Raw genomic sequence first — 8868 nt, forward strand, 5'->3', positions numbered from 1 at the left:
GTTTTTATGACTCAGAATCCCACATTTTACCTAAGATATACGTTTTTTATGACTCAGAATCCCACATTTTACTTAAGATATACGTTTTTTTATGACTCAGAATCCCACATTTTACCTAAGATATACGTTTTTTATGACTCAGAATCCCACATTTTACCTAATATATACGTTTTCTATGACTCAGTCAACTGTGCTTGGTGGATTAAAGTTTCGTTGTCTGCCACTTTACAAAAGTTCTGTCTATTAGTTTTTGTGCAAGGATTGTCCATTACGATATAATTTTCTTCAAGAGTAATTTTATGAATAAAATATTTTTTTCTAACTACCTATTTAATATCAAAACAATGCAATTGTATAAAACAAGTATATTTTCACTATTTCATTTTATAATTATAATATACCCAAAACACTAATAACGATCTTGGTAATTCCTACAATGGTTATTAATATATGACCTAAGTTTATTTGAAGAATGTTAGTATTTATTAACGTTGTAAGTAGCCGTTAATCTCACGTTTGATTTGTGATGTTTATCTTGCCATAAGCTGGGATCTATCACAACTACCAATAGCCCTGCTTTAAATGAAACCCCTGATGTTAATCCTGCTTTAAATAGAACCCCTGATGTTAATCCCATCTCGGAGATAATATATAAGACTATTATATAATATAAGATAAGCTAACGTTACAGAAGTGCCTTTGAAGGTTAATAACGTCCAGAGAACATTCTTCGGGATACTAATGATATTGATATCGCAGAACTGATGAAAAATAAAACTGAAAGACATCCTGGAAGACAATGGTTCTCCATTGTTCACAGGTTTAAATGTATTGATCCCAATGGAATTAAATAAAACTGTGCACTAGTGTAAAAAGAGGGAGGTTGAGAGAATATGGTAACAGTTGTTACTACTGTTTTAATCAGAAACACATTGTCATAACCATATTCTTCCGATAAGAGGACATCATCATAAGGAGGGTTCTAAAACAAGAGCTATTCTGCAGGATCTGATGGTGTACCTACGTGTTTTGGTTTCCAGATTGTATGTTAAACAACTCTGTTCATGTATATATCCAGTATTTGAAATCTACTTTGAACAATAGTTAGTTTTTCAACTGCTTTTGAAAATATTATAATGTTAAGAATAATCTGATGGGGAAATTATGTAAGATTAGACTTGACTGAATGTCATCTACTAGTGGATAGAGTGGTACTCAACGTACGATCATTGTTTTAACAGAGATCTCGCAAAATCACGTTGACATTGTAGAGAGTTTTTGATAACACAGTCTGCAATTTCATTTGGAAAAGTAGCCGTGCATACTCATGGTTCAATATCAGTCACAGTCCAAAGATGGGAACAAATACATCATAGTCGTGACCCACTTGCTTTCATAAGATACTGCAGACATGTGTTATACCAAATCAATAAGCTTTAAGATTGCCTTAAAAGTTGACCAACGAATTTTATCGAGATATTGAGTTCCTGTGCAATTTTACATTGATGGACGACGAACACTTGAATCAGTGTCATTTGTTGACTCGTTTACTTTCTTGGAGACTTAAAAAACGGAACAACCCTGTGGACTGACAGGGCAAAACGATTACCTTGTATTGAATGAATTAGTTAGTAGAGTAAGTAGGAAAGCTTCAAAAGAAGTAGAAGTAGATTCTAATCTAATCCTGTTGATGACCTACAGAACACAAACCTTTGAAGCTGCAATTACACTCCATGCAGCATTCCTCGTATATGGTTGATAACTGAGAGTAACTAATATATCCTTTGGTTGCCTTGAGGAACATAAGACTAGTACAATCCTTACAGATTATATCATTCTTTGAAGCCACATCTTTGACAATGTACTTGAGCTTGTCCAACAATTAGCAAAGAGAGTTCATATTTATAGCAACATTGTTGACACTGTACCTGAGCTTGTCCAACAATCAGCAAAGCAACTTTAAATTTGTAGAAACATTGTTAACACTGTACCTGAGCGTGTCTAACAATTAGCAAAGTGAGTTCAAATTTGGAGCAACAATGTTGACACTGTTCTTGAGCTTGTCCAACAATCAGCAAAACAAGTTCAAAATTTGGAGCAACATTGTTGACGCTGTACCTGAGCTTGTCCAACAATTAGCAAAGTGACTTCATAATTATAGCAATATTGTTGACAGTGTACCTGAGCGTGTCCAACAATTAGCAAAGTGAGTTCAAGTTTTGTTAGGTTTCAGTTTTCATTCTTTGAAAAGGCTAAATGCCTGTTTATTTATAGTGTTGATGGAATAGGAATTCTCGTTCTTCTTGGAATTTAATTCCTACGTTTTCTTTACGTTTCGACTGATTCGTTTGAATATGAAAAACCTTTTTACATTTTCTAATTTGATGAACAGTTTGTGTAGGGAAATAACACTCCAGTTGATATGATTGTCAGTGACAGTTACGTGCTATACTATAGAATAAACCGAAGCATATTTAATTATTACAAAGCTATTAAGGCTATCTTGTGCCGTCTCTAATTTTGAAATATTGGCTCGGTGTGGTTTGTTTTTGAATTTCGCGGAAAGCTACACGAGGGCTATCTGCACTAACCATCCCCTATTTAGCAGTGAAAGACTAGAGGGAAGGTAATTAGTCATCACCACCCACCGCAAACTCTTGGGTTAGTCTTTTACCAACGAATAGTAGGATTCACCGCCACTTATAACGCCTTAACGGCTGAAAGGGCGAGAAAGTTTGGTGGGACGGGGATTCGAACCCGCGACCCTCAGATTGCAAGACAAGCGCCCTAACCACCTAACTATGCCTGAAATACTGGCCTGAAAGAATGTAGCCATGTCGCAACGCCCTACCATCCACGCTAAGGTTTGACTGTCACTCTTATAATGCACCCTTTGCTTAAAGTGCGTCAGCTCTGAAATCCATAGCTTTACTACAGGATCAACCCGCTCCTAACATTAATCAACTCGTGTCTTGCTTGTCTGTTCATTGATTTATGTTTAGTTATGTAGTTTGCATCAGTATCCGATTCCTTTGAAGCTGAGTTTGTACAAAGAACGAAAAAACTGTATTTCATCATTTTTGTATTGCGAAAGAAAAAATAACTCAAACGAAATAAGTTAGAGCAGATATAAAAAATACCCGAGCGTGGTTTAATGACTGTCGTATTTAACCAGAAGTCCGATGGTCTCGAGACCAAGAAGAGATTGCTCATAAGCACGCTTCGTAGTTTCGATTATGGGTGTGTTATAAGAGTGACATGCCAGTGAAACCCTTTATTCAGATAAAAGTAGCCCCTTAAGACGGCAGGTGCTGCCAATCTATTGCCTTCCCTCTGGTCTTCAGTTCAAAATTAAGGTCAGCTAAGTCTGAACTATACGGGCCGTTTATTCTATTATGTGCATAAAGTATCAATTCGGTGAACAGACAAACAGACAAAAAATAACCAGTAGATGGAAGCGTCTGGTTTAACGTTATTTTGATGAAAATGTGGAAATATCTGTCTCATAATAATAATAAGTTTTCGCGTGGGTTCGAAATGAGATAATTAATCAAATTAGTTAATGCTTAATTCACATTACTGAACAATGGCTAGGGCGCTCGACTCGCAATCTGAGGGTTGTGGGTTCGAATCCCCAACCCACCAAACATGCTCGCCCTTTCAGCCGTGAGTACGTTATAATGTGACGATCAATCCCACTATTTGTTGGTAAAAGAGTTCCTTTAGCCTTTCACTGCTAAATTAAGGATGGCTAGTACAGACAGCCCTCGTGTAGCTTCGCGCGAAATTCGACACAAACCATAAAACAAACTTAAAATGATACTAAATTATGTTACTTCATAAGTTTAACTAGATCAGTAACTTTTTTTTTTCAGCGCAAAGTTACCCACTAGGCTACTTGCGCTCCGTCCACCAGGGGGAACCAAACCACGGATTTTAACGTTGTAAGTCCAAAGACTTACTGCTGACCCCACTGGAGAACAAGTTAGAAATTAACATATAAGGTAAATCAATACATTATCCGAATAGAGACAATATAATTTGAAGTACACAGTGGAATCTTATTATTTTAATTCGACTGAAACAATATCATTCATTTTAGAGTCATGAAATATTTTAAATATCAATGATAATATCTAGTGATCAGTCACGTTGTGTAGTAATTAGATAAACTATATATATATATATATTAATTAGCGAAAAATTAGATTTGTGGTGATAACGTACAGTGCTCGGTGATCATACTTAATTACAATTAATAAGATAAATTAGCAATATTTATAACATATTCGTGAATGGCTATAAGAATGTCTGGTATACAGCAGAATAATCCAGTTAAAACTAGAGACAAAGTATTCTAAATATCATGTATTAGTTTACCTATTCCAATTTATTTATACAGTTACATCAATTTAGGTCAATTATACCTTTGTGAGTTTCTAAAGGAATGATAAATAAATGAGTTAAGTGGAAATATTTAATTATTTAGAATTCCATATCTGTTATGACTGTTGACTGGGTTAGATTTTCATTAAGTTGTTGTCGTGAGATCAATAAGCACACATGCTGAAGTGTTATAATTTCGCTACATTTTCTGTTCCGATTAAAATGTCCGTGTAAATTACGTGACTCAGCCGAACTCTTTCTGTGGAAATATCATTACGTGACTCAGCCGAACTCTTTCTGTGGAAATATCATTACGTAACTCAGCCGAACTATTTCTGTGGAAATATCATTACGTGACTCAGTCGAACTCTTTCTGTGGAAATATCATTACGTGACCCAGCCGAACTCTTTCTGTGGAAATATCATTACGTGACTCAGCCGAACTCTTTCTGTGGAAATATCATTACGTGACTCAGCCGAACTCTTTCTGTGGAAATATCATTACGTGACTCAGCCGAACTCTTTCTGTGGAAATATCATTACGTGACTCGGCCGAGGGAAGACAGTTAGCCAACTGCACCCACCTCCAACTCTTGGAGTATTCTTGTCTGATCGAACAGTTGAATTTGACCGTCACTCTTATAACTCATCCAGCGCCCCAAAGTACAGAGTATGTTTTAAGGCAACGGGACGTGAGCCATGAACCTCGGATTCACAGATTATGTGAGACCGACATTCCCATGCTGGGAATCCAACAGGGTGTCTTGGGTGGAACCAACGTTTCTTAGTCTGTAGGACGCAAAGCCTTCGATGTAATGGAACAAACTAATTATCTTTGCCTTACGTGTTTTCTATTTGATTCCATCATTGATTTTTGTCATTCGAGTATAGAGAAACCTTTTCACTTAAGCCTAAACATGGCCAAACATTAGTCACTTAAGTAATTCCTTCCGAAAATGCTTTTTGAATATTTTCTTTTATCATTGTTTCTTCTTTTGTCTTTAGATTTGTATTTCGATTATCTAATGCCTTGGAGTATTTTTGAACTTGACGTATTAATTATCAACTGACTTAATGCGATAATATTCCTAATTATATACACATTCTGTAAATATAAATAATTATTTGTTAGCTAGAATAAACAGACAACGCACTGTCGGTAATACAATTATAAACAACTTAAATATTTGTATGCTATACAACTATTAAGCACATGTTTATTATCGTTGTATGGTATTCATTATCGTTTGCTTATAACATATGATGACTTCAAATTATAAAAACTCCCTCCTTCTAACATCTTGTTGGAGCACCTTTCACTGTGATAATAGCCGAAATTCGGAATTTAATGGACTCCACTAGATGTTGGAAAGTACCTTGTTTGAACGAAGTCCATTTGTCTGCCACTGGATTACATATTTCAGCAGAGAAGCATAGTGTCCATCTCAGAAATGTTCAATCATATTGAGATGAGGTGTTTTGTGGCCAAAAAGTTCACTGAAATTATCGTCATGTTCTACTGACCACCTTCAATTGATGAATCATCCTCATGTTCTACTGACCACCTTCGATTGACGAATCATCCTCATGTTCTACTGACCACCTTCGATTGACGAATCATCCTCATGTTCTACTGACCACCTTCAATTGACGAATCATCCTCATGTTCTACTGACCACCTTCAATTGACGAATCATCGTCATGTTCTACTGACCACCTTCGATTGACGAATCATCCTCATGTTCTACTGATCACCTTCAATTGACGAATCATCCTCATGTTCTACTGACCACCTTCGATTGATGAATCATCGTCTTGAAAAAGTTACTTTTCTCGGAGTGTCGAAATAACACAAGATTGATTAAGAATTTTATTTGGTATCTCCATATTTTTCTCTACGGTCAGTAGAGAAAACGATGGAGCACGAGTTATGAGATCAACTCACACCTTTCAGTCATCAATTGTCCACAATTTATTATATTAGCACCACTCAAACTATGTTATCCCATTTTGCGTCTGAACTATATATACATATATAAACAATTTATGTACTGATTGTCGGTTAACACACGACATTTCTGTAATGTCTTTTAACATGGTTGAATTGTAGCTTGACATGTATTCACATTACAAACCTGTTTAATCGTACTCTCTTTTAGTTTATCACGACCACAACCTTTCTTAGTGGCACACGTGTTATCTTTTGCTTCCCACTGTTGATAGACTCCGATAAAAAAGGTATCTGAATAGCCGGTGAAAGAAACGGTATTTGATAACAAAACTCTTGCTACACAAAGTCCCCGTAATTCTACTCTCCTTTGGAAGTCGAAGATATCTTTACTCTTATCCATTGTCTTACAGATAATCTCTGCATTTATATAACACAGTCCGCTACCTAAACTACAAAAATACAAAAGATACAAAAAGTTTAAGAAAAACCTGTTTGGGAAATAGAAACACATAACTAAGTTACTAAGTGAAATAGCACAATGTTATACAACATTTTGATGAGATCTTTCAACAGAGAATTTCAAAGCCATGGACAAATCAAATATCAGTAAGTGCTTAGGTTTAGAAAGATCTCCCCTCATCCAGCAAAAAAATAATAACGTTAAATACAGCACGATTAAAATAAACGTAGAATGAATGGAATTCTGGATGTGAAAGTCACGGCATTCAATGTACTATACTTAAAACAACAAGAAAGTATTGTTCGTTAAAAAGTAGACTGTTCTTAAACACGAGGCTAAACGATGATATAAGACTGTACTAAGGTGAAATTATATAGGACACTACCACAAACACACATACATGTCTTCCTCTAAAGCACTACCACAAACACACATACATGTCTTCCTCTAAAGCACTACCACAAACACACATACATGTCTTCCTCTAAAGCACCACCACAAGCACACATACATGTCTTCATCTAAAGCACTACCATAAACACACATACATGTCTTCCTCTAAAGCACTACCACAAACACACATACATGTCTTCCTCTAAAGCACTACCACAAACACATATATGTCTTTCTCTAAAGCACTACCACAAACACATATATGTCTTCCTCTAAAGCACTACCACAAACACATACATGTCTTCCTCTAAAGACCGCCGCAAACACACATACATATCTTCCTCTAAAGCACTACCACAAACACATATATGTCTCTTGCTAAAGCATTACCACGAGTATATATGTATCTTCTTCTAGAGCACTGCCATAGATAAATATATGTCCCACTCCAGAGCACTGCTATGGATATATTTATGTCACCCTCTAGAGCAATGTCGCTGACACGTATATACATATGCCCCACTCTAGAGCACTGTCGTGGATACATATACGAATATCTAAAGAAGTGTTGAAAAGTAAAACTTAATCCTAATTCCCATACACAAATATAGGAAGAATAGTAGAACTATAGCACGCAATAACTTTACAATAAACTTACGTTTTTCCGTTCATCGTGGATACTAAGTTGAAACAAATAATTTTTTAATAGTTCCCTACTACAATGAGGCCCAGCACGGCCAGGTGGTTAGAGCACTCGGTTCGCAATCTGCGGATCGTGGGTCCGGATCCCCGTCACACCAAACATGGGCGTTATAATGTGACGGTCAATCCTACTATTCTTTGGTAAAAGAATAGCCCAAGAGTTGGCGGTGGGTGGTGATAAATAGCTGCCTTCCCTCTAGTCTTACTTGAACTGTGAATTCGAGATTTAAAGCTCGCGTCCCTCAGTCGCACAAAACGCAGTTCACACTTTGGGACTACGGGCGTACTATAAGAGTGACAGTCAAATCCTGCTATTCAATCTAGAATGCTGTTGTTAAACTACCGTCCTTCTAGATTCCGATTTCAAAAGGGGGGAAGGATATGTGTAAGTAGTCCCTGTGTAGCGAAGCACAAAAAGTAAATAATCAGTGCTGCCGTCTGTATTAGCAACTACATAGCTATAGAAAAATCGTATAAGTTGGTTTAGTAACCCGTTCCATGCAGTCAGTGTTTTACTGTCAGTTTCGTGTTCATTGTTTTATCTGATGAAAGTTTGATTGGAAACCTACTGTTTCATTACGTTGTGAAAAACTTACATCATTTAATATTATTTATACCAAAGAGTTTATAAATTTAGTACCTACAAGTGTAAAAAACATTAGACAAAAATTGAATGAAAATCAGTATGTTTATACACAGTTCGTTATAAAATTAGTAAGTTTCTAAATATTCGAACAAAGGGACAGCTTGCAAATATCCGAAAATGTAAACATAACTTTTAAAACATTGTTGTAGAATTTATATACTTTTTACGTGTAATAATATATATAAAAAGGCCATTGTACATTAAGAAGTTCGTAATATCTTCAGTAATTGCATAATCTTAATATTTTAGATATCGTCATGTTATTCATATTTGATATTGCTGTTATCTACAAACCCACAACTTAATATTTTCGACAGTTATAAGTATTTT

Source organism: Limulus polyphemus, unplaced genomic scaffold (genome assembly GCF_000517525.1).
Source record: "Limulus polyphemus unplaced genomic scaffold, Limulus_polyphemus-2.1.2 Scaffold710, whole genome shotgun sequence".
Taxonomy (NCBI): Eukaryota; Metazoa; Arthropoda; class Merostomata; order Xiphosura; family Limulidae; genus Limulus; species Limulus polyphemus.